The sequence below is a fragment of the Ascaphus truei genome, chromosome 2 (assembly GCF_040206685.1).
Source record: "Ascaphus truei isolate aAscTru1 chromosome 2, aAscTru1.hap1, whole genome shotgun sequence".
Classification (NCBI taxonomy): domain Eukaryota; kingdom Metazoa; phylum Chordata; class Amphibia; order Anura; family Ascaphidae; genus Ascaphus; species Ascaphus truei.
In genome coordinates this window covers 182,255,358-182,283,238 of record NC_134484.1, presented here as the reverse complement: position 1 = coordinate 182,283,238, position 27,881 = coordinate 182,255,358, and the positions used below count along the sequence as shown (strand labels likewise).

Sequence of the window (27,881 nt, the reverse complement as noted above, 5' to 3'; positions counted from 1 at the left end):
CAGGAAACCAAGAGTCTATTTCATTTATGTCGGCCACAGTGCCCTCTTCCTCGGACTGTCCTGTAGCCGCCCACGGCACGGGTTGCAGAGTCGGTATCCTGCAGCAGCCACATATGCGTCCCCAGGCCAATTTACAAAAGGAGCAGTCACCGTTGTTACAGAAACATTCCCGGCACCCATCCTCGTTTGCGTTTTCTAGCCGCCCTCTTATCAGGCACGTCAAAACCGCAAAGTTCATACTACCCGACGGACTCAACGATTCTATCATACACGGACACAACAAAAAGGATACGGCCCCGGCCTTCGTCGGCCAGAGTCCATATGACGGCAAGCAATTTTCTTTGCCCCCAGTACTTTCTTTGATGGAGACAGCAGTTACGGGTGAAGGCTCACTGTGCTTGCTCCCCCTGGTGGAATCTGAAGGAGGGGCAGCACACTCTTTCATGGAGTGACTCTGGCTCGGCACAGAGTTAGTCAGTTGGCGGGGGCGGGGCTTAGGGTTTCCCGCCAAGCTCGGACAGTTTGCAACATTTTCCTGCGCGGGCGGGAAATCAGCACGTGACTTCTTCATGGCGAACAAAAATAGCACAATTTAGAAAAAAATATACCGGGCACCCCAGGCCGATCTCAGCAGCGCCTCCAAATGTAACGGGTATTCCACCCCACCCAATCGCATATCTGATGTGAGTGCGGGGAACATACAAGGTTACTCAGGTGTGGTGCATTACCTGTTGGCTCGCAGGAGGGCTGAGCTTCCGCCACGGGGAACCTGGGGCAATTATACTAGGGGTAACCACTTACAACATCTTCTCGGTACAGCGCCTCCACCTGCGATGGCTCCCACCAGAACCAGAGGTTCCTCGCAGGACAATCACAATAATAATCACTTACACGACAGCATGTATATTAACTATATGACTTTACTAACACACATATCACACATTACATAACATCATAACCTTATCACCTCAGGCCCAATGTCTGGCGTTCCCACCCAGTTTCCTGTAATCCCCCACACCCAATGTCCCGTACTCCTACGGAGGTCGTGGGTGACTGCGCAGTCACTATGAACTAATAGGCCTGTTGGTGCACATATAATTCAGAGGTACCTTCCGAGCACTCCGATGCTCGGGCCTGCAACACTCTTCTCAAAGGGTCAGACGTGCGATGCATCCGTCTGATCCTTTCCAGGTACTTCTCCAGGAACCCCAACGAGGGTCCCACCGCTTCACGGGAACACAACCGTCTCACGGTAACAGCAACCGAATCACGGGAACAGCAGCCGCCGCTATCCCTAACTAACCCTAACGTGACAGGAACCCTAACCTAGGGCCTGTCCCTGATGAACCGCAACCTGGGGTGGCTTGGGGAAATCTCCTAGGGCCTGCGGAGTAATAACCTGCCCCACTCCCCTAGCTACCCCAGTCCCTAATCCTCCCTAACATATAGCTACTCCTAACACCTAACTACTAACTCCCAGATACTACCAGCCTGTAGCAGACACACAGCTAACACCGTCAGCCTGCAGACATCCACACACGCTGCACACACTGCGCCCAGCACATGCAGCGACAACACACAGCAACCAATCCTACCTACACCATACACTGGAGAGGGAGAGCCTATCTGGGGCCTAAGGGGTTAATAGTATGCCTACTCCCCTAACGAGCCCCAGTCCTGACTCCCACTAACAACTGACTAACCTGAGTGACAGGGTCCCTTACTCTAGGGCATCCCTGGCAACACTCACTATATGGGATAACTAGAGCTATCTTGGGCCAAGGGGGTGCTGGCTAGTACAGGGGATCCCTCTCTCCCGTACCCTACCTCCTTCCCTTGTCTGCCTCCTTGCTCTGCTTCTTCCTGACTGACACGTAGCTCCAGCCCGCCAAATGTATCCATTCCTGTCCAGGGCAGTCCTACAGCCCTATTGGCTCCTATCAGGCACCTGGTGCCTGTCTCGCTATGCCCCATGGGAGTTGTAGTCCCATGGAGCCTAAAAGCACATAGGGACCGCGTGCGCGCCTTTCCTGCGCATGCGCGAGTCTTTGGGGGCCGCCTCAACCTTTCCCTACTCTGCTCTGGCCCTCGCGCGACTCTCCCTGACTCTGTGGTTCCTCCCGTGCCTGCGCGATCACTGCGCATGCGCAATTGGCTATGTAATGGCGGCGGCCTCACAGACCTGCTCCGGGAGCGCCGGGAACCCAGCGACGCGATCGCGGCCTTGGCAACCGGCCGCACGCATCCCCGGCAACCCCCGAGCAGGAGCCTGACTGCCCTCACCCCTGCGATACGCCGACGGGGCCGCCATTGAACTCGGCGGCACCCGCGATCGGCAGCTAGGTGAGGGGGGTACTGACAGGCTGGGGAGACCTGGCTACATTCACTTTATTGAAAAGCAGCAGATTACAAATTTACTTGTAGATGGTGTAGTGAGAGAGCTTCTCTACAGTAAGAGTGCTTGATAGTGGGGAAAAAAGTAAAAATGATACTCTTACCAAGAGCTGTAAGGCATGAGTAGTGCTTGCTTAGCCTGCTGAGATGGAAAGAAAGCAAAATGGAGGGTGTCTCACAGGAACAGAGCCTGGGCTAAGGACCTGTGAGTACAGGCAGGGGGTAATGGGACAGTCCACTATGCCAGGGGAATGACAGGGGTTGTCATAGCAACCACATCCAGGAGGCTAGAAGATAGAGAAAGTAACTAATGTATCCATTTCACCTGCACTGGGAATAATAACTGCAGGGAAAGTGCTACTACATAAAGGGCCAGCAGGCAGAGCTGCAAAAAGGGGGAAAAAAGAACAGAACTATGATTCTTGTTCCAGGACAAGGAGAGCAGCTTCTTCAAAATCATGATGTGCCAATTATAACACACATCCAAGAAACCAGAGTTGTATATAAAAGTGTGGACACTTTTTTTAGGCAGGGATGTGTAACTTGTTACATTGACAGCCCCGAATGTACAAACAGACATATTTTCCTGAAGCATAGCAGACCCTTTCTGATAATTCTACAGCAGGCTGTGTGTACTACAGTATATTTTCCTTTTTGTATGTATCCACCAATTTGTGTTTGTAGTTTTGTCACTTGGAAAAAAATATTGCTTTAATCATTTCCCTGTGCCGTTTAAACTATCTTAAAGCTGCAGAATTGTTGTTAATATTTATTTTTAAGGAATTGTGCTCTTGGATGGGGCTACTGGGCATAGTTAAAAAATATAAAGGTTTTTACCGGTACTTCCGTTACCATTCTGAAATTGTCATGATAAAGGGCACCGCCAAAATGATTATTATATGTCACACAGCTATCAGCAGGTACAGTAGGTCATGTTACACACCAGAAGTAGACATTACCTCTTTTTGAAAGACAATATAAAAATTACTTCAGTATGAAAAATGTCCTTTTCTGGCCAAACTTTGTAGGGTGATTAAACGGTCCTACAATAAAGCAAATCCAAACATATATAATAGACATTTTTGTTAATTGCAACTGATCTTTACAGCTATAGCAGGGGTGGTCAAGTTTGAGGGCTTCCAAGAGGCCAAGTGTCTTAGGGCAATACTAGGGTTGGACAACATACCTTACTGATGGTAAGTTGATATGGGAGATGTTTTATTATCACGGTATTAATTGGTGCCGGCTTGTGGGGACAGAGGAGCAGCTTTGAAGCTGCAGCAGGTGGCGTCTCTCATGCAGGTGTTGGACTCAGACACGTGCCTCACTACCCTCCTCCCTCTCTTCCAGCTATGTTTCTCACTGCAGAGAGGGAGTCTGGCAGCTCTGTGTGAGAGGGCTGCAGCAAGAGCCAAAAGGTCACAACCCCATCCTCACTTGTTCCCTTCTCCTAGCACTCTTGGCCCCTTTCTCACCATCCCCACTGAGACTCAACCCCTTTTCCCCCTCTAACTCCTAACCCCCATCTTCCTGCTCAGGAGACTTAGATCCCCCCTCATGACTCCCCCCCTGGGATTCCTTACCCTCCCCCCCCCCCCTTCCCCCTGGCACCCTTAATCCAACCCTGTCCTACTCTCTGGGACACAACAGTCTTTCACACCTTACCCCCTGGGACTCTTAACCTAACCCCCAAATCTGAACACCAAAATTAGGAACGTGAGTGTAACAGGTAGCTGGTAAGCAGAAAGTTCAAGTTAATGGGATTTTCCACTCTCCACAGAAAACCCTGTCTCCAGCAGTGGTAACCTGACATAGAGGGATTTGGCATACCTCTGGTCTGTGGTCTGAGTAATGTCTGTCTGTATTTATGTGCTTATATTCACCAAGTGACACTGGGAATAAACTGAGGGGGTAATTCATTAAAGTGCGATAGTGCCGATCAGTCACTACTGCACAGAAACTCCCATTCAAGTCAATGGGATTTTTGTTTGCGGTGGTACCCTGAATAGCACTATTGCACTTTATTAAATAATCTCTTCAGTGTATGCCCAGTGTTACTTGGAGAGTCCAAGTACATGGAGAAGGTGTGGCTCAGTGAGTAAAGACACTGACTGGCACTGAGTTTGAAGCAGGGGAACCTGGTTCAATGCCCAGTGTTGGCTCCTTGTGACCTTGGGTAAATCACTTTATCTCCCTGTGCCTCAGGCACTAAGAACATAGATTGTAAGCTCCACAGGACAGGGACCTCTGCCTGAAAAAAAAAATGTCTCTGTAAAGCGCTACGTAAACCTAGCAGCGCTATACAAGAACAAGCTAAAAAAAAAAGTACATAAATACAAACAGACTTTCCTCAGACCAAAAAGCAATAAATACAATCTAATATGACATGTATGTGGTTTTTATTGAGAGGACCACTCTTCTATCAATGATACATGCTTGCAGGGTACCTGGAAGTGACCAGCCATACCAGCTGATTGCTGTTTATACAGTACCATCTCACCCATGTTTAATATCATCACTTTATGCCAGTTTATATAAAGTGCAGTTGTGAACCATAAAGGCTTTATGTGCCGTCCCTCCTTTGTGACGCTAAACCCAATAATGGAGACCACACCATGTTGGAAGAAAAGGTCACAGCTTTATTTTAACAATCCTACCAGCCTGCCCGCCAGCCAAGTATGCTCCATGCAAAATGGGGGGGAGATCCTTGCCCAGACAGCCAGCAATTGGCCCACTCCCTCCCCCCGCCCGTAGCATGTGAATGGGGGGGAGATCCTTGCCCAGACAGCCAGCAATTGGCCCGCTCCCTCCCCCCGCCTGTAGCATGTGCATGGGGGGGGAGATCCTTGCCCAGACAGCCAGCAATTGGCCCGCTCCCTCCCCGCGCCCAAAAGCACTGTAAGATGGGAGGGGGAGATCCTCATTCAGCCGATGTTGGGCTGCTTCCCTCCCCCTCCCGCCCCTAGGGTCAGCTTAGGCCCAGCCCTAAAGCTGTCGCCCAGCCTTTTACCAGCGTTGATTGGGCATAGGCCGCCCCAGCCCTAAAGCCGGCGCTTCCAGCCTGCCGCGCTGTTCTAGGGGCTCCAGCTGAGGGACAGACCCTAAAGTCCTCGCCCTTTCTTCGTCTCGTGAGCTTGGCTGGCGCGGCAGCTCCGCCACCCGGAGGCCCCTCTGCCGGGCACTGGCTACTCTGGGGCCGACACACCCACCCAAAGCTGCGACCTCTGCTCTTAATTCTTCCCGCAAAAACCCTTGATGTTACTTAAGAACACCTCCAACCCCTTTGGTGATAGATGCACACAGTCCCTTCTGTGCCAGCTGCACTCCTTGGTGTCAGTCTCTCTGTGCTTTAAGAGTTTTACCGCCGCTAGAGAGGATGAATTTTGCCCATGGCCTTATTTACCTTCCTCCTAGCTTTCTCTTTCCGTGGCCCTTTTAAAATTCGCTTTGGAATAATTACAGACCAAATGATTGAAACCTCACTCCACAGCGCCTTCAAGCGGGCGCATTCCTGCTGTAACCGATAAATCAACTCTAGTGTTTTGTTGTTGGCTGGGTCATTCCCCACGAGGTGTAGCAAAATAACATCCGGTTTCACCTGAAATTCTACTCACGCCTTGTCCAGAGCCTGTTACAGATCAACCAAGCACCTTCCTCTCTTCCCAAGCCAACGCCAATGCACCCCCTCCCCTGTACACCACAGCTGCTGGCCGCACCGCTGATCCTTCGTCCATACGTGCGCCCACTGAACGAAGGAATGACCCATGATCCACACTTCCAGGGTCCTTGTGCAGCTGTCTACTGAGAAGGAAAAACATGTTAATCTTCTTGCATCCGCACGTTGCTGTGCCCTTAGGCCCTGATGTAACCCCCTATTGGCACTGGGTTTCCACCTCCCCGGTTTCTACATTTGGCCCGGCATACAGCCGTTCTCAGCTGCCGCTGTAGCGGCACCAATTCTAAAGCAATGGGTACCAAATACACTAGGATCCATCCCCCTTAGCAGCAAGGCACCGCCTAAAAACGCATTGAAATTGGTAGTGGTGTTGCGTCCTGATGGATGAGGAAATTGCCCCCTACCTTGTGCCTGTGCCTTACGTACCCCTTAATCAACGCCACTGGGCAAACTTCCACTATTCTCCATAGTGAGGTGGACCCACGCTCCCCTTCCCGCTTGGTCGGTTTTAGACCTGTGAACCTTGCACGCCACCGACGTAGCATTGAGAATCATGCTCGCGAAAAAACAAGCCCGAACCCTGGCTTGTTTAAGATGCCGCCACTAGCTCGCCAACCCTGAAGGCACTAAGAAAGCCGCGGCAAATGCTACTCTGAACAGTTCCCGTTTCCGCTGTAGTGAAACATACCTTTTTTGTTGCCATCATCAATAACTCAAGCCTGTCTAGCGTTACCGGATCGCTACCGTCCCTTCGCTTCGCCCCTATCCCAGCCTATGAGGATACTCCTTACTATGAAATCCTTAGTTATGTCCTTGCGGTTGTGGAGCTTCAGGAAAAAAGCCAAACCTGCCAACATGGCCCCAACACTGGTCCGCGTCGCCCCTGCTGTCTTCAGGGCCTGTAGGAAGCCACTGATCCGCGCGCTGCTACCTCGCTTACCCTCAACCCTGTACTTTTGCTTGAATGCTAGCCACGTGTGCCAAGGCCGGAGGTGGATTTTCTACTTTTCGACTTCTAGACCAGGTCCATTAGTCCGATATCCCTATCTGCCACAGGTGACGTGGGCACGCTAGACCTGTGGCATTTGCCGCTGCTTGCCTAAACGCTGTCCAATATAACCGTGGTAAGGTGTCTGCTATCACGTTTAATCTCCCCGGGACATGCTTGGCTTTAAAGTTGATGTTGCTGCGCATGCAAAGCAGCACGAGCCTCCGCAACAGCCGGATCACTGGGCTTGATGTTGCGGAGAGGCTGTTTACTGCTCCCACCACCCTAAGGCTGTTGGACCAGAATATGATGTGTTTGTTACTCAGCTCCTTAGCCCAACGCTCTACCGCCACAATGATGGGAACTCAGGAAGGCGATATACTTTATTAAATCCGCATCTACCCGTGCCTGGGGCCGTGGTTCTGCGCACCATTCCCCCTTTGAGGTAGGCGCCGAAGCCTACGAACCCTGCCGCGTCTGAACAGCTCTAGTTCTTGGTTACTACGGCCCCCTTCTATCCATAGCTTTTGCCATTAAAGTCCTGGAGGAAAGCTTCCCAGGATCTAAGTTCCTTAGTGACCCTGATGCGGTGCAGCGGGTGGGATACCCCGGCGGTCGACCTCACTAATTCCTGCTGAAAATCCTGGCCATGGGTATGAACCTACATGCAAAATTTAGGCCCAAGCAGTGCCTGCATCTGCCTTAGTGTAACCTTCCTAGCACCCTTGCGAATGGGGTGGGGGGGGCTTGTACCAGGGTTTTATTAAAGTCACAGCATTCTGATTTCCTTAGCTTCCCCAGTGGTTGACTAGATGGAGGGAGCCAATTGCTCTGGTGTTACCCGGCGAACCCATAAGTCAAGGCCCTTAGTACCGAATTGGAACGGGGTTCCCATGTATCTTGTGCCTAAAGATTTGTACCATGCTGCGCCCCCATGTTTTATATGTGTTGTATATAAGGTCTATGTATTTAAGAATATTCAAACCCTCCTCTGGGTGCTTCTCTAGCAGGCAGCTGGCTGACGCCAGGAAACTTCTTAGCCAGTTGTCACTGGTTTTATGCTTATTAGCGCTCTCATCGCCTGCAGCCTTTGCTTTTCCCCTGGCCTGTAACCCCTCAGTAGAAAGGTCGTACATGTCCATGACTTCACTTATTATCTCACTTTGGGTGTAACCCGACTGGAGAGAGGTCATGGCGCAGGCGTGTGTGTACTTCCCCTTCATCGCCGAAACTGTCGTCCTTCTTTTTGGGGCCTTGCTCTCCCCGCTGCCTCCTGCGTTGCCCCTCTTGGCCTAGCCTTAAGTGATCGGTTCATCACTACTAGCTCTCTTTAGGAATTTATACCTGGGGGCTAGTGTAATTGCGCTGCGCTCTCAGACTCTGATATGTCGCTGACACTGCATCGCTATTATCCGTACTTGACTAGTATTTATTTCCTTACCTGGTCCTCATTGCTCGGGTTGCTTGCGCTGACCTGGACCTGAAATGCGCCGACTGGACTCAGGGTCTGTCCACCTTCTCGCCGTGCACTGGTGAAAGGGGTAGAGGTCCTGGTCCACATCCCAGGTGTGCGATGACCACCCATTGGCCGACGCTTCCTGCGAAAACTGAGAGGACCCAGCCTGCGACCCCCTGCGGGATCCAGGGTCTGGGTCACCTTAAATCCCCCCACCCGGTTAATCTGCCCCAAAAAAGCGTGACCCATGTGTGGGAGGAGCAGGGGCCCCCCGACGGCTGTGGCGGTTATAGATAGAACCGCCCGAGCCCCTGCCAGCTGGAGGTAGGTGGTTGGGTGTGACATATGGTGTTATATTTAATATGGGTGTGACATATGGTGGTACATTTAATATTGGTGCTTCATGACTTTAATAATCCTAGTCACAGTTCCCCCTGCAGTGTGAGGGGTGAACTTGAGGTTGCCCTGAGGGGTGAATTTGAGGTCGCCCTGCAGTGCTACCAGGGGCCTCATGGTGGCGCTGTTGCAGGGGAGGGCTGAGGTAAAGCCTGCCTGTGCAGACCTCACTGACCTCCTGTCCCTTTAACAACAACAACAACCACCACCCCCCCTCGCGCATAGCTGAAGCAGCAGCCAGCGCGGGAATCCTGGGAGGGAGGAGCAGCCCAGGAGCCCACACGGGAGTCCTGAGAGGGAGGTGAGTGATAGTAGTGGGGGAGCTTATGGTGATCGGGGGGAGCTTGTGGTGATCAGGGGGGAGCTTGTGGTGATCGGGGGGGAGCTTGTGGTGATCGGGGGGCGGGCTTGTGGCTATCGGGGGGCGGGCTTGTGGCTATCGGGGGGCGGGCTTGTGGCTATCGGGGGGCGGGCTTGTGGCTATCAGGGGCGGGCTTGTGGCTATCGGGGGGCGATCAGGGGGGGGCTTGTGGTGATCGGGGGGCGAGCTTGTGGTGATCGGGGGCGGGCTTGTGGCTATCGGGGGGCGATCAGGGGGGGGCTTGTGGTGATCGGGGGCGGGCTTGTGGCTATCGGGGGGCTATCAGGGGGGGGCTTGTGGTGATCGGGGGGCGAGCTTGTGGTGATCGGGGGCGGGCTTGTGGCTATCGGGGGGCTATCAGGGGGGGGCTTGTGGTGATGGGGGGGCGAGCTTGTGGTGATCGGGGGGCAGGCTTGTGGCTATCGGGGGGCAGGCTTGTGGCTATCGGGGGGCTTGTGGTGATCGGGGTACTCTCCCGTCTATGGTCCACGGGGGGGTGAGGCGGTGCGCGGGATGGGGACAGGGCCGCGCCGGGGCAGGGGAGGAGCAACCCTCCTCATTGTACTAGTGCTCCGGGAGGGAGCGTGCTGCAGCGTGGGCCTGGGGGATGAGGGAAGAGCGGACCCGCGGATGGTAGCTGGGTGGCTGGTGGGGGTCCTGACGGGGGGGACGCGGTAACCCAGGCCTGGGGGTGATGTGGCCCGGCGGGGGGTCAGGTCACGAGGCGGAGTGACCTCGCAGAGATGCGGGCCTGGAGCCGGCGGGGGCACAGGCCGGGAGGGGGCCGGATGGGGGAGGTATAAGGGCATGAGGTGGAGGGGACACGGGCGCGCGGTGGGCTGCCAGCAGGTGCCTGCGCTTGGCGGGGGAGCTGGGAGGACTGTGGAATGGGGCCTGGGGATACCTACCTGCACCTCAGTGCTGGGATCTGCGCGGGGCAGGGACACTTACAGGCTCCTCCGGTGCAGCAGCATCAGCAGGCTCCTCAGGCTCATGGGTGAGGCTGGCAGGACTCAGGGTCTACATACAGCAGGTGGGTGCTGTAGTCACTGCGGCCTTCCCTCGCGGTCTTCATACAGCGGGGAGCTGCTGTAGTCACTGCGGCCCTCCCTCGTGGTCTGAAAAATAGCAGCGCAGCAGCCAGCGTTCCTGTAAGGGGAAAATTCCGTTAGCTCTGTCTCTCTCCCCTGGGGCCCCACTCTTTATACCCTCTCCCCCCTCCCCCTGCATGGGAGGGGACAAGCAGCCTTCCCACTCCGTGTGTGGGAAGGGGGAGGGGGGTTAGCCGACCCCCCCTCTCCCAGCTCTCGGCAATCAGGACGTCGCAGCCCTTAAGGAGCCTATGACCCCATGCTGGGGCCTCTGCCTCTTCATTTAAGATTAGGTTAGACTTTACAAGATCCACATCTTCAGACTTTTTGACATGAACAGACTGCTTTTATTTTCTGTTCTGGTGCAGCAATGTCTCAGTTTTCATACGATTAAATACAAAATGGAACATAATACAGTATATAAGTAGGATTCAGGAAAAAAGAGAAATGAATTTTCCTGCAGGCTTAGCCTACATTATCTCTGGGTACATAAACGAAAAGGTGGTGTCCCTTCATCTGCCTAATCAATATTCTATGTAACAGGTGATTGAGGTGGTAACTGTATATGATCAAGGGAAAATATGATGTCATACGTTCAGAGGAAGAAATATCTATCAGATGTGAAACGGTTGCGGGCGCTCAGACAGCACTTGATGCGTACCGCTTTTCTTATACCCCTCATATACCCCACCGTCAAATACACAGCATAATGGAGTATAATAAAAATACTGGGTGTGACATTTTCATGATAGTGACTAGAGTTTATGTAATTTATGTTTTGCTAATATGGAACTGACTTTTGTAGTAATTACTTCATAAATAATAATGTTGATTGTATTACACACAGCTGCTATGCACCACTGAACTGTCTTCCTTTTAGGCCCAGATCCACAAAAGGGTGCTAAACTTTAGCACACTTTGGCTGGATTTGGGGCTTAGAATTACAAAATAGATTAGAGACTAAGGGGGCTATGTACTAAGCAGTGAGCTTTTGCGCTGGCCTGAAAAAAATAAAACGTCCGCTAAAAAGTGAAGCCGGAGGCGCTATTCACTAAGGATTTCAGCGCATTCGGGATCGGACGTGCTCAAATCTGCCAGATCGTGCGTGCTTTCCCCCCCCACACCCCCTCTTATCGTGCTTAAAGTTCAAGTACGATAACTGATAGGAAAAAAAAGCCTCCTGTAACATTTACATGGAGATTCTGCATCTCCATGCACGGCTGTTACAGGCGATCATGCATTAAGAATATACATTTTAATAATAGTGTACATGAGCAGGGGGTCTCCGGAGCTGAACCACATTGGTTTCAGATGCGGGGACCCCCTACTTCATGAGATACAGGCCCCGTTATGGGGTGCAGGTATCCCCTGCACTTTTAAAGCGTCCCCGTCACGTGACATGGATATTTAAATTCTGCAGGGGATACCGGCACCCCATAACGGGGCCTGTATCTCCTGAAGTAGGGGGTCCCCGAGGCTGAAATAAATGCGGTTCAGCTCTGGAGACCCCCTGCTCATCTACACTACTGACAAAAGACACACAACAATAAACAATAATTCATTACCGTAGCGGATAGCCGCTATGGTAATTAAGCTGCATTAATGTAAATTTTAATAATAGTGTGCGGGAGCAGGGGGTCCCCTGAGATTAGGGTGACCAGAATTTGAAAATGAAAAACCGGGACACAAAAAAAATTATTAATACAACAAATAACATTACTAAAAAAGAATATTATAATGATATTTATCTAATAGTGTCACCATTGATGCTGTATTATTCATTCTACCTCTTCCCATTCTCTCTCTACCTTCTCCCCCATCACGGCCGCCAACAGAAATCATGCGCGCCCCCCCCAAAAAAAAATCTACTCGCCCAACCAAAAAATCTACTCACTACCTAGCCCTGCACCTAACCCTACCCATTTAAAAAAAATACAATTTCTAAAGCAGCAATCCCGCCTGGGATCTTACCTGATCCGCAGTCCCTCAAGGTACTATACTGGAGGGGAGGTGTTCCCTACCTGTCTTCCGATGTCTCCCATGTGAAACTTGAGTCAGATCTGGAAGAAAGCAGTATAGGTTATTTCGGTGTAGGTATACAGAAATTAAGATAAGACATGGAGAGACTGGGTGAGACAGGGAGAGAGGGAGGTGACAGGGAGGGAGGTGACAGGGAGGGAGGGGGGGCGAGGGAGGTGACAGGGAGGGAGGTGACAGGCAGGGAGGGAGGTGACAGGAAGGGAGGGAGGTGACAGGGAGGGAGGGAGGTGACAGGGAGGGAGAGAGGTGACAGGGAGGGAGGTGACAGGGAGGGAGAGAGGTGACAGGGAGGGAGGGAGAGAGGTGACGGAGGGAGGGAGGGAGAAAGGTGACAGGGAGGGAGGTGACAGGGAGGGAGAGAGGTGACAGGGAGGGAGTGAGAGAGGTGACAGGGAGGGAGGGAGGGAGGTGACAGGGAGGGAGGGAAAGAGAAAGGTGACAGGGAGGGAGAGAGAGAGAGAGAGAGGGGTGACAGGGAGGGAGAGAGGTGACAGGGAGGGAGGGAGGTGACAGGGAGGGAGAGAGAGGTGACAGGGAGGGAGAGAGGTGACAGGGAGGGAGAGAGGTGACAGGGAGGGAGAGAGGTGACAGGGAGGGAGGGAGGTGACAGGGAGGGAGGGAGAGAGGTGACAGGAAGGGAGGGAGGTGACAGGGAGGGAGGGAGGTGACAGGGAGGGAGTGAGGGAGGGAGAGAGGTGACAGGGAGGGAGAGAGAGAGAGAGGTGAAAGGGAGGGAGAGACGTGACAGGGAGGGAGGGAGGGCGGTGACAGGGAGGGAGAGAGGTGACAGGGAGGGAGAGAGGTGGCAGGGAGGGAGAGAGGTGGCAGGGAGGGAGAGAGGTGGCAGGGAGGGAGAGAGGTGGCAGGGAGGGAGAGAGGTGGCAGGGAGGGAGAGAGGTGACAGGGAGGGAGGGAGGTGACAGGTAGGGAGGGAGAGAGGTGACAGGGAGGGAGAGAGGTGACAGGGAGGGAGGGAGGGAGGTGACAGGGAGGTGACAGGGAGGGAGATGACAGGGAGGGAGAGAGAGAGGTGACAGGGAGGGATGGAGGTGACAGGGAGGGAGGGAGAGAGGTGACAGGGAGGGAGGGGGGGCGAGAGGTGACAGGGAGGGAGGGAGGTGACAGGGGGGAGGGAGGTGACAGGGAGGGAGGGAGGTGACAGGGAGGGAGGGAGGTGAAAGGGAGGGAGGTGACAGGGAGGGAGAGGGTGACAGGGAGGGAGAGGGTGACAGGGAGGGAGAGAGAGAGGGAGAGAGGTGACAGGGAGGGAGGGAGAGAGGCGACAGGGAGAGAGGTGACAGGGAGGGAAGGAGAGAGGGAGAGAGGTGACAGGGAGGGAGGGAAGGAGAGAGGGAGAGAGGTGACAGGCAGGGAGGTGACAGGGAGGGAGGGAGAGAGGTGACAGGGAGGGAGGGAGCAAGGTGACAGGGAGAGAGAGGGGGAGAGGCGACAGGGAGGTGGAGAGAGAGGGAGAGGTGACAGGTATGGAGAGGATGAAAGGGAGGGGGAGAGAGACACACACACAGAGACACACACACAGAGAGAGACACACCCAGACAGAGACACACACCCAGAAAATTATATAAATAATTTATTGACATTAATTAAAATTAAATAAAAAATGAAGACATTAATTGGACATTCCTCATTGTTATTCCTGACCTGACCTTGGGGCTTGTTTATATAATATAAAAATGTGCTAAATAAATAGCAGGGGAAAGCAGAAATATGGTTGTGCATTATTATAAATATATATGTTGCTACTTACACTTACAGTACTTATTGTACAGACTGTGTCACACGTGCAGCAGCAGCTCTGCCTCTGAGCAGCTCCAGACTGCCTGACACATCTTCTCCTGTGCTCCTCGTGGCAGTCACTGTTACAGGTCAGTGACATCACTGCCATCCCATGGATCACTGCGGCCCCTCCCACCCGGGATCTGTCCAATCCCCTGCGGTCTTGCTGAGCTGCTTCCATCCTCCTCAAATGGCCACCAATCTCCTGCACCGTTACTCCCTGGTAGTGTAGTGTGGTGTGCTCTGCTCATACTCTGCCCCCGCCCCTCGGCATTCTCACCCAATCCCCTGCAGCCTAGCATTCTACTATGAAGGAGTATGCCGGGGCAGGGCTTTGTAGAATGCCGGCCGGCACGCAGGGGATTGGTTGAAGGGTGTCTAAAGCCCAACCCCCCGGCAGCATTCTATTCTACAACTGAAAAAACTCACCAGCCGAGTCCCGCATCCTCCTCGCGCAGCTCCGCCGCCGCAGACTAGCGCACCGCCGCCCGCTCCACATCACATCTAAGTACCGGGACAAAGGCCAAAACCCGGGACATTTCCGGGACAGGCAGGCAACCGGGACAGTAATGAAAAAACCGGGACTGTCCCGGCAAAATCGGTACAAGTGGTCACCCTACCTGAGATGAACTACTTTGATTTCTGGCTCAGAGACCCCCTGCTTCCCGAGTTACAGGCCCCGGTATGGGACATCGGATGCCAGTGTCGCCGCCATCTTTATAGCGTACAAGACGCGATGTGGACCCTATAAAGATGGCGGCGACACTGGCATCCGATGCCCCATACCGGGGCCTGTAACTCGGGAAGCAGGGGTCCATGAGCCAGAAATCAATGCGGTTCAGCTCAGGGGACCCCCTGCTCCCGCACACTATTAATAAAAATACATTAAAGCAGCTTCATTACCTTAGCGGCTATTCGCTAAGGCAATGAAGGTGTTAAGGCACAATAGCATGTTTATTGGGGACAATTGCCCCCAATAAACATTGCAATATACAACACACATTTCCCCCCCCCCCCCCCACCCCCTAAAACATACAATACAGTAATGGGCAAAATTACTATTATCCACATATGGATAATAATGCATTTGCCCATTTACAAGACATGAATCACAATAAATACGGTAAATACATATAGCACTTACCTTTTCCATGCACCCACGATGAAGGCCGTCTTCATTCTCATCCTGCCCATGTCCCCTCCAGGGCTGCAAAACATACACAAGAATACAAATAGCCAATTTAATGTCCCCTAACCCCTTAATTACCTTAGCGGTTAATAACCGCTATAGTAATTAAGGGGTTACCCACCCTAGCCCGATACCAACCTTTCACCCATTCATTCATTTGTACAGTGGGTATTATTTATATATATATATATATATATATATATATATATATATATATATATATATATATATATATAGCCCATACTCCCCCCCCCCCCCAATCGCAGATCAGGTCCCCTAAGGTGTTCTGGGGTCTGGCTATATGTCTCTGTGTGGTGCATACCTGCTGGCAACTGCAGGGCCTGAGTCTCCCGCGATGACATGGGGGACAACAGGAACAGGTTACTGGGGTGAATGCCTTCATTCTCTTTCAATGATGCAGCGCCTCCATGTGTAGTAAGCCCGGGATGCGGGGTGGAATTCCTACCACAGAAATCCCCCTCCCAGGGATAGAGAGATTCCAGTCTCACACAAGGTTATCGTTAAAACCAGCAGTCTCTTTATTCTCTTTGGCAGCAGCAGCAGCCGACAGGTACAGTGATGCACAGTCCACTACTGTTCTCCCTTGTGATGTCCCTGCCACCACTCTGGACCAAAGGGCATCCAGAGTGGGGCTAGCTCTTCCCTCACCCCCTAAGCAGGATGAGAGGTACGTGGTCCACCTCACTAACTATAGCTATAGCAGCTCTAATTATGAGCTGCTCACTTCTAACACTAACTCACTCAGACAGAACTAACAGCCCACTAAATAGGAAGTCATACTGCTCTATGAAGCCTCCAGTAGGCACCGCCCCTGTGTCTCTTGATTGGACACAGGGTCACGTGACCTCCCTTCACTTACTCAGCCCAGTGTCATAAGCAGGGAAAACCCATGACAACTCCTGGCAATCTGCCCTTAGCAGAGTTTACACACAGGAGGAGGATAGAACTATAGTCCCATTTCTTACCAGGGCTACACATATGTGTGTAGCCCTGGTAAGAAATGGGGCTATAGTTCTATCCTCCTCCTGTGTGTAATATATATATATACACACAAGACAAATATACAAATAAATGGATTACACAAACATGCAGAAATAAAAACATGAAATCTCAATCTTAAAACAGCTCATTGCAGCAGAAAATTAAACCAGCACATAGCTAAATACATTACATCTCATCTCCCAACAAACCAGCACCTAGACAAATACATGTACTGTATACCAAATGTCAAACAAACAATTGCATTTTAGTGTGTACATGATCCAATTAATCTGTGCATCATTTAACACTATACAAAATCAATGTTCAAAATAAAATAAACAATTACCAACAACATACAATGCCATTAACAAAATCAAATACAAAATAAGCAAGTAAACATAAATAAATGTAAAATCAATTAATTAATCAATTTAAAAAAATCAATTACAATACAATCCAAAACAATTACACAATTCACTATTCAATTCCTAAATCCAAACCATTGATAAAAAAAATTCAACTTCAAAGTAACCACCACCATACAAAATGTAACTACCAAAAATAAACCAATATTACAAAGCAAGCCCCTAAAATAATCTACTGCAAAGACCATTAAAAATTACATGTAAGTTAATAAAAATTAAATTACACACACCAATGTAGAAAGAAATCTGCTAAATACATTTTAAATACATGAAAAGAACATAAATAAACATTTGCTAAACAAACATTTATTATCCCTGTATGTCTAGCCATATACATAACATACACAGGCAATAAATGAGCATAAAAACCAATGACATTACATCAAAAAAATTAAATACACTACAACCAGTGTCCCTGTATGTACTGGTATGTATGTATATCCATAGGGACATACATAAATTTAGGGGCATTTTTAAAAAAATAATTTACATGTGGTTTTTTTAATGTCCATTTAATGCCCCTGAATTTATGTATGTCCCTATGGATATACATACCAGTACATACAGGGACACTGAATGGCTGTATTGTATTTTATTTTTTGGTGTAATGTCATTGGTTTTTATGCTCATTTATTGCCTGTGTATGTTATGTATATGGCTAGACATACAGGGATAATAAATGTTTGTTTAGCAAATGTTTATTTGTGTTCTTTTCATGTATTTAAAATGTATTTAGCAGATTTCTTTCTACATTGGTGTGTGTAATTTAATTTTTATTATCTTATATATATTTATTTCACTGTGTATTTTTGTCATATTGGATGTAGCTTTGGGCTTCCTTGTTTTTTGTTGTACACGTTTAGCCATGCGATCATTCTCCCTCTAATTATAGAGGTAAATAAGAATTTTAATTCTGCAGTAAGGCACAAAATCATGCAATTTGGCTCCAAAGTTTTGCAACTTACAACTCCATTGTATTAAAAATCACAAAATAAGTAACATGTTAAAAACTTGCACCAGCAGAAACGCATTATCTTCCGATAATGGGTGCAATGACGCTGGCTACATCTGTACTTCAGTGCCGACTTTAAAAGAAGAGACTTGGAAGGACTAGACTGTATATAATTCAAGGACAGTCATGTTGGTCCCACTGACATGTATCACAAATGACAATAGACTGACGTATATTAAAAATATATATTTGTGTTAGTTATTCTTAGGTTATAACTACTTGATCTTGATCTTTCTCTTTAGTGCATATTTAAACATTCCAAGAGACTCCATTGCCCTAAACAGTCCCCGGCATGTTATTATATTGTATTTATAGTTTCCTGTAAATCCACATCTTCTCAATCTACTAAAGACTAATGAAAGGCCATTTAAAGCTGCAGTTCAGGCTCCTGTTGTTTTTTTTTTTACTTCAATAGTTTCAGTTGTGCAATCTCTACTTACCTAAAAAAAAACTGCATAGCTGCCGGTCAATTCGTTATCCGTCTATTGATTGGCAAAGTTTGGCGACATCTTTAAATATGGGGAATGTAAATCGTTGCTATAGGAACAAGCATGCTTGTTAACATAAAATACAAGAAAATTGGTCTTTCAAAGTTGTTTTTTTAAAAACAGAAAATGCTAAGAGTATTTTTTCTTACTACAGAACTGATTTCTTAAAAAAAAACACACATGCAGGATATTGCATGAACTGCAGCTTTAACTTGGGTGTACAAACATGCTGAGGGAGACTCTGCCACACCAGATTTTCTCTCACTCCTGCTCATAAGGGACTTATAATTTATAGTACTTGGTAAGATATTTATTTTTATATGTTCACCGCACGCACACTTGCACTATTTTGCATCTTTAGCTTCACATAGGGAAGCCATAAAAATGCACAGTATAAGTGCAATAAAACATCAATCTACTGACACTTTCACACAAGGCCTGTATATAACGAGTTGTTTCTGTGGCAACACATTATGTGAAAACATATTCTTCTACAGTAATACGACCACTCATGTTGAGGTGTGCAGCCCTGTCATCTGTCTTTACTATTATCAAACCTTGACATTTTATTGCACATCATCAATCATAAAGTACAGTTATTAAACATTGGGGTAGAGCTCTGGATACTATTTCATACCGATTTAGGGCTGCAGCCAGGCTGGGAGCGTGCACGCCTGCTCAGCATCACCCTGGCCGCAGCCTAAGGCTTGTTAAATAGTTGGCACGCTCGCGCGTGTGCGAATGCTCGTGATGCACATTTTTTGTGTACGGGTCCGTGCTGTGAGCGACAGGTGGGTGTGGCTATGACGTCACACCCGGCTTCACACACCCTGGCATATCAATACCAGTCCCACTCCGCTTTTCTGAATCTGACTGGCATTTTTAATGCAAAACAAAAAGTATTGTTGTGATGATCAGAACACAAATATAGCGGCCAACAACCACGTTGAGAGAAACTAAATACAGTATATGAAAATTTCAAACAACTATTTTAGTATAATTAGAATACAAATACCCTAAATGCTATGTTCACTAAAATAATACAGTAAACAAGTCCACATTTTAAATAAAAGTGATTTTTTTAAAGTTGTCAAGTTAATTAGACTTTGTATAAATCGTTAATTTAATACCACACTTATTGTACAATATCTATGTATCACTCTCTAACTTGCCCTGCTCCTCCTGCCCACGGGATACCCCCTCCCTATCCCAGCCACGCTGTGATTGGCTAAAGAGCGTCATGTGGCGCGGCAGCAGCGCGAAAATATAAATTTTCACGTATCTGCTGGGATATGCCGTGCCACCGCTCACTGCCGTGCGCACGCGCGCCTGAAGTAAAGCACGCCAGGCCTGGACACAGCCAATTCTAATTGACGCGCACGTGTGCGCACTATATTATGGGCCTAGGATGCTTTTTGAATCCCCCTTTTTGTAAGGGCCGCCATCATGGGGGGAGTGTCTTGACAATTGTCCTGGGCCTGGTGGCTGAGGGGGGCCTGCCCAAATCCAGTGGTTGGGCCCGAGAAGAAGTAGGTCACAGTTTCTGGGATCGGCTTAGCTGCCGGCAGAAATGCAAGTAGCAAGGGGTCCCTCTCGGCTGCCCTCACCGTGGTCATGCTCACCGCTCTTGCCAAGGGTAAAAATAAGAAGGTGGTGGTACTACAGATGCAGCGGCTATTATTTTAACAAATCACGGTGCCGTTTTCGTGTGCGCTGCTGTACTCCACACGGCATGAATGAGGCCTATCGCCCCAGGCACACATGTTTATCGCGGTTGCTTTGTTTGAATTTCATGGATTGTGTGCAATTAAATGCAATGAAATGAATGAATTGTAATGTGTACAGTACTGTGCTACTGTGTCAATTTCAGGTGTTTAAAAACAAGAACACTAAAATGCCATTTTATGCACTTATCTGCACTCTCGTTTTAAGGTGGTACGGTTGGAAGAAATCCCGCGCCATGACATGGGTATTCCGAGGTATACACTGCGTGATTTGTTAAAATAATGGCCGCTGCATCTGTACATAACCGCCTAGTACCATCACACTGCTACTGTTTGAGACTGCTCCTAATTTGAACATTTTCTGGTCTCAATCACCAGTATCTGAGCTTAGTATTCACAGAAGCCTGTAGAAAGTGATAAATACACAGGCTACTATAATGCAAATCACATGCCTGTTTTCAGGCAGAACATCAGTGGAAGGCGATCTGGAACACTGACTGTAAGCCGGGCTGCACATAAGTGGAGCAAAGGAAGTTTGTATAGTACGTTTCAGACTTTCCCTTCTCAGGAATTATTTTCAAGAAATAAATTGAGAACGGACTTGTTTTTCTTTGTTGTAGCTTGTTCCCCCCACCCCCGTATTTGTTGAATATCGCATAAATAAAAAAGCAACAAAGCAACGTGTTACAGAAATGATTCTACATACAGTAAAATGTATGCTGTTTGCAAGCGAGTAGTCACCTTGTCACTTAAGTTGTACTTAAACAAATACTTTACCCTTCCAAAATAGTAATTAACTTTTCGTTAGTCAAACATAAAGTTGGCGTTTTACAGTATGTGTGTACTGTGCAAGTCCTTTTACAAAATTACTTGCATTGCATTACATAATTTGCCTTGTTTGTTGAGCTGCTGGCAAACATTCATTTGCATTTCACTAGGTCTAAAAGAATATATATGTAGCGCACATTCCCCAACCTCCTGGGAGATAAGGCGTCTACGATGTGTGTGGTGCTTTACCTGTGTCTCACAGGAGGCCTGAACCTCCGCGCGCTGGGAGCCTGGGGTGTACCTGATCCTATAGGTGACAGCGCCTCCACCTGTACGGGATCCTAACTAAGTGGGATAACCCCGTGCAGGAACAAATAAAGGTAACACACAGATTATAACAATGACCTTTACAGCGACAAATAGATATCTTATCAGTACTATAATGATTAAGATGTACAACTACCCACATGCCTCGCACGGTTGTAACCCACCACCGTGTAACCCACACCGTGTCGCAAGAGTCCCACACCAAATCCCAATGTGTGAGACCACGCGGCCCACTAGATGAAGTGTAGCAATGGTTGGTGTACTTGGTGTATAGGTACCTGCCGGGTGCTCCAGCACCCGGGCGCGCCGACTGGAATAATGCAAGGATCCGCCGATCCGACTATGGCCTTTGCTACGAGTCCTCCTCCGCGTGGGGTGGTGTCCCGCCTGAGTGTCCCACCGTGATGGCAGTCTTTATCAACAGAGATGATCTGGTCCCAGACAACTCTTATCAGGACTTTGCAGCTGGCAGCTGTATCCCTGAACTATTTACTAGCTAATGGGGCAAGGTCCCTACCTAAGGGCCTGTCCCTGTAGCAGCCACAATCTAATTGGTTGAGTCGGGGCCTAGCTGGGGCCTAGGGGGAATCTGGCCTAGTGCAGAGGGTCACATACCCCTGCACACACACTTCTTACCCCTATCCTTGTCCCAGCACTGACTGACTGCTCCAAATGAGCGAATTGTATTTATTTCTGTGGTGCAGGGAGCCACAGTGCCCTATTGGCAGACGTCCAGCATGTGATCTAACGGCCTTGTGATCTGGGACTTTTAGTCCCTGCAGGGCACCTTAGAGTACTTGCGCTGCTTGCACCTGCTACTGTGCATGCGCGAGGTGTACTAATATGGCCACCGCTACTCCAACACCTCTCTGCGCATGCTCAATCTCTTTCTGCGCAATTGTGTGCTCACCGGAGCTCCGGCGACCGACTCGCCATCCGCCTCTCTCCCTGCACCTCCCTGCCTGCCAGCAATGTCCCCCAGCTGAAGCGGAAGTAAGCGAGGTGACCGGGAACCGGGGGAAAGACCCTGCTATATATTCTAATATCTAATTCTAATATATAAATAAAATTATTTGAAATGTTGTTCACATCCTCACTCTTGTTTATGAATGTCCTATTGTATTGTGAGGCTAATAGATGTGTGTATAGAGATATATTTTTAACATTTTAATATAAATGGTGCAATTCTATGCATAATTTTAACTTTTAACAAATTTTTCACCAGTTAAAACATTCACATTTATCTTTATCACTTATTGTATACACTCGTTAAATACATATTATTCTTTTTTCAGGCACTGTATATTATATTACATATTCACATAATTCACTTTCACACAAATGTATACACACATACATATTATTTCTATTAATAAATAATATTACACATTGTGATGCGGCTCATCTACTGCGCAGATCCGTATGCGGAAGCTCCAGTGTACCCCTTTAAAATGGTCTTTGCTGGGGTGTCCTTGCTTTGCTCACAGGCAGCAGGCCGCACTTCACCTTCAGAGATAATGTCCTGCAGCTGATGCCTCTCACTGACACATTACTGGGGAAAGATCCTTATCTACGACCTTTCCCTGCAGCATACACAGCATACACCAACTACAGTGACTCGGGATCTACCTTGCACCTGGGGGGGAATCTGGCCTAGTCCAGTGGAGCACTGCTCCCTGGATATTACCTTCACCCTCTCTGTCCGGATCCCGACTAGCGTGGTCTCCCTTGGCGCTAAATATATCTGCTCTGGCCGCAGGGGATTACTGCAGCCCTACTGGCTGTGTTAGACCAGATGGTATTGCAGCCCCAGGGGCTGCTGGGAGTTGTAGTCCCCGTGGAGCATATCTTCTGTTTGCCGCCTCGCGCGTCAAGTGTACTGCACATGCACGACTCTGAAATGGCCACCGGGCTCCCTCTGCGCATGCACGAACCTCCGTGCGTGCGCCCGTCCTTCCAACATAGCGGCGCCTTTACCAGGAGACACCGGAGCCTCCGGCGAGCCCATCGCCGCCCACACCTCCCCGCAACATCACCCGCAGCAGCGGAGGTAAGGGAGAGGGAAAACGGAGAACCGGGGGACCAGAGGGTACCTGGTTACACCTAAAAACCCTAACCTTAACACTTAACCCTAACCGTAATACTTAACCCTAAAAACCCTAACCGTAACACTTAACCCTACAAATCCTAACCTTAACCCTAAAAACCCTAACTGTTACACTTTACCCTAAAGATCCTAACCTTAATACTTAACCCTAAAAACCCTAACTGTTACACTTTACCCTAATGATCCTAACCTTAATACTTAACCCTAAAAACCCTAACAGTAACTCTTAATACTAAAAACACTAACCTTAACCCTAAAACCACTAACCTTAACCCTAAAAACCCTAACCTTAACCCTAAAAACCCTAACCTAAACCCTAAAAACCCTAACCTAAACCCTAACCTAAACCCTAAAAACCCTAACCTAAACCCTAAAAACCTTAACCCTAAAAACCCTAACCTTAACCCTAAAAACCCTAACCTAAACCCTAACCTAAATCCTAAAAACCCTAACCTAAACCCTAACCTAAATCCTAAAAACCCTAACCTAAACCCTAAAAACCTTAACTCTAAAAACCCTAATCTTAACCCTAAAAACTCTAACCTTAACCCTAACCTTAACACTTAACCCTAAAACCCCTAACTTTAACACTTAATACTAAACACCCTAACCTTAACCCTAAAAACACTAACCTTAAAAAAACGTGAACTGTAACTCCTACCTCGGGGGAGAACTGGCCGTAGCCAACTGTCCCTCAGTGGCTGGATGGCCGCGCTGAAACGGGCCTTTCTGTGTACAGCCCTCTTTCTAAAATAATACAAAGAGCTTCCCCCACTGCATGTGTAACTGCTCAGGCACCACACAGTACCACTACTTTTTTAAGCCACTACATCAACTGCAGGTCTGTCAGCCCTCCCTGTTTTCTCGCGAGTCTCACTGATTTGGACTCTGTGTCACTGATATGGATTATGAGCCGTCTCGTACACTTTAATGGAATCTCAATGATTGAAGCCATTATTTTGCCATTAAAAATGCATTTTTATGATTCAGAACTCCAAAACATAATTGATTTGGGTCCCTAGAGGCTGACATATATGGGACTGGTTATATCCTCTTTGCCAGGTCAACATACACTCTTGAAAGTAGTCAAAAAAATATATTTGATATTTACAGTAGTACATCATCAGTTACTTTTACATTTAGCAACATGGTAACTGCTCGATGCAAATTTACATATGAACTTTCTACAGATTCAAATCAATGCAATACACCAGAGTCATTTATTGCACATGGGTGACATATACAGGGTTTGGTACACATACAATCTGTGTAAACAAAAGTACTGTCATTAAGTGCTTAGCACTGACTTTGACCTGTAGTACTGAATGTTACTACAGAGCTACAGCTGACAGCTCCGGCAAAAAGCATTCATCTGTATTACCACCTCAGCTGTTCTGCTAGCTAACAGACATGGCAGAAACTCCACGTGATTGGCTGGCAAGCCTCTGACTTAGCAAGCAACAGCAGCAAATCAGTGCTCAGCCTGGGGAAGCACAAAGATGCATAGTGGAGGCATTGCCCAAGCAAGAATACACACTACATCTGGGAGGGTGCCTAGAAAGCCATTTCTGTTCTGACAGGAGGCTCCCAGACTGGCCATGTTTGCACAGCAACCAGCCTGTGGCCGCCTTCCAAGGTAATTTGTGAACCTTGCTTCACACCATTTTTTTTTTTTTTTTTTTTTTCAAAATAGGTCATCAAGCGCAGTAATCTGAGCAGTGGAGGGGTTACACGGTCAGGAGCAGTCACTAGAGCGGACAGGAGCTCCAGCCAATCACAGAGGCAGTGGAAATGAATAGCACGAGAGCCATGAAACGGAATGCTGCGAGGCCAGCTGCATCAAGGTGCTTGTCTTGTTCAAACAGCTGACTGACAAGCTTAAACAGATCCAGACTCTCTGCCATTTATTTATCACTGTACAAGGACCGACTGTTCTCTGGGCCAACGTAACCACGTATGGCTTAACCATTAACCTGAATGAAAATACAGAAGAAATCTAACCTTTACCCGCGAGGCATTTCATATCAGGATTTACAGCTGCAGCACTAGACTAGTCAGTATCAGAAGAGAGATCTGTCATGTATAAAAACTGCGATATACTTTATGATGCCTATTTGCATGGAAATAACGAAACCCGTGCAATAATTCTCAGATGTCACACAGTTAAGATCTGCTGCTTGGTAATTTACTGTTGAATGCGCAAAACCTAGGGGAATGAACAGACACTTTTACATTTTAATAAGGTTGCGTAACAATTTATAAACAATTGTGCAAGACAGTCTCTGCCTTAACTCCTACTTTGCTCTGTAATGTGTTACTGGCTGCTCTAGCATTGAAGGAATGAATCTAGGTTTTTGTAGCAGATAGTGTACAGCAAATAAAAACCATCATGTCTCAGACAGGTCTGCAAATCTGCCTTTTCACCATTATCTTTTAGCATACAATGCTTTTACTGCAGCCAGGGATTCTGGGAAATGTCATGTAAATGAGCAAAATAGCAGATAGCTAATTCTTCCTCGAATCATTAACTTGAACCCTCTGACATGTTTCAGAGAATAGACATGTTTATTGCACTCTCCTGCTACACACTCAGCTGGCTGAGCTCATCCCACGCTTACACACTGGAGGCACGTGTCTCTCAGTGACAACATATTGAAACTGAACAAAGCAGGGAGTGGTTACTGCCCAGCCGGGTGGCATGAGCAGGGAGAAAGCTGTCACTTAATGTGACTGTCAGCAGAATACATTTGCATTATATTCAAACCCTGTTATTGAATTTTGTGCGTTCAGTGCATTGTGTTACAGGCCCTTTGGATATCGAAGAAGTTTTTATGTAGTTTCAACCGATCTGTCCCTTTAACTAACATAGCCAATTGAAAGGGGAAGCTTTCATTGGCAGAGTACCTACTGTGCTTTAATGCAGGAGAGCACAAGCCTGATAAACAGAGTTCTTTTTTGTATAAAAGTTTTTTTTTCTTAAGGAGTACATGTTAAAATAAAGTTATAGATCTATGTTAAATGTTACTGTTTTTAATTCTTTGCAAAAGTGAAACTGTACACTTGGAAATAATAATAGTTAGTGATACTCTGCACTGCCATTACACTCACTAAATACTGTGTAACGGGTTTTCTGACCCGGCCTGACCCACCCAATCTCACATTGGCCCCTGTGGTCTAACCGGTCCCCATTACAGTGTGATAGTGTCTGGTGGTGCACCTGTTGGCAACAGGACTCCTGAGTCTCCCGCATGATGGTGTGTGGGGAGAACCCGTCCAGACAGGCAGCTGAGGTAGTGTGCTGAGTCCTACCTAGTTCCAGTGCAGCGCCTCCACCTCATCAGGGTCCCTTCGGTCACTTGGGGATGGTCCTGGCGAGGAACTCCTCTGTGGTGCTCCTCTCTGTACAATCATTCCACACATGTACACGAGAGGATTGGTAATTAAGAGCATCTTTATTGCGTGAGGTGGGCTAACTGCCCCTCTCAGTAGTTTCTCTAGCCACTCATTGTCCCTCAGTGCTTCCCTTTGAAAGGTGTAATTCTCCTTTAATAGGGATTCCCTATCCCCGCCGGGATGTCTTTACCCTGTGCCAGGTCCCTGGACACAGTCTTCCGGTTCAGCTACTATAACATAACTCTTACAGACTATACAGAACTACGCAGGACACAGAACAGAACTTTTAGACACAGTGCTGTGCCTTATGTACACTCTGGAACTGACACACCTCTGACATCACTAACCATGGAATCAGAGCCTGTGACCACTCCCATCCATACACAGGGCACCCCACCAGGGTGTGAGGGCAAACATCCATAATTACTGCTGGCATGCCCACAACTTACCAGGCCTTACTGTCAGCAGGAGAGATGACTGTAGCCATTTTACATGACCGCTAAATTCTCCCCCTGGTGAATCCCATCGACCTCGCTGGGACCTAAATTTAAATACTTTCTTCCAGGAAGCACTGTAACACATAACATATAATTGTTAACATCACAGATTGTACATTATACAAAAAAAATGACCACAGTAACATCTCGCCAAGCCCGCCCCGACCAGCAGCCACGAGCCCGCAAACATGCCTTAGTACCCCCTAATAATAGTGGCTCGGGTCAGGTTTTCTAACCTCTCTACCACCCATGTCCAGGACCGTGACATGATAGTTCCTAGGCAGTCCCCTCTCGGGTCTATAGGTCACCCTGTGTTTGTGTATATTCCTCCCTATACTCCACACTCGCATCAGGTGATCTATTCTGTCCTCTGCCCTCCTTCCAGTAACTTCACTCCCCTTATTGACTAGGTACATCTCGATGGTTTCCCTAAGCCACTTTTCCCTGTTCTCTTCTATCTCCTCCATGAGGGGTTCAGGGACATAAGGGTACTCCAACCCGTGGGAAGACTTATATCGAGCCATTATTGCCCGTTCCGCTCTACTGATCCTAATTAGGTCAGCCCTACCTGCCCTCCCAGGTAGCACCCATGATAGGGGTTCGTCAGGATCCACAGGATCGGACAGTGTGTCGGGACCCATGGGCTCTATCTCCCTGTGCTCAAGCTTATACCACCGTTCCTGCAGCTCCCTATCTCGCTGTTCAGGGGTGAATTCTCCCTTGGCCCACCAAAAATCAACTACATCCTCC

At 48.4% G+C, this 27,881-nt stretch overlaps 1 long non-coding RNA gene across 1 annotated transcript; it reads left to right on the top strand.

The window, feature by feature from the left end:
* Positions 1–9,130: 9,130 nt before the first annotated feature.
* LOC142488610 (uncharacterized) lies at positions 9,131–25,638 on the top strand. The gene is made up of 2 exons (XR_012799529.1): positions 9,131–9,211; positions 24,935–25,638. It is a non-coding gene; the product is annotated as an uncharacterized LOC142488610 (long non-coding RNA).
* Positions 25,639–27,881: the final 2,243 nt, after the last annotated feature.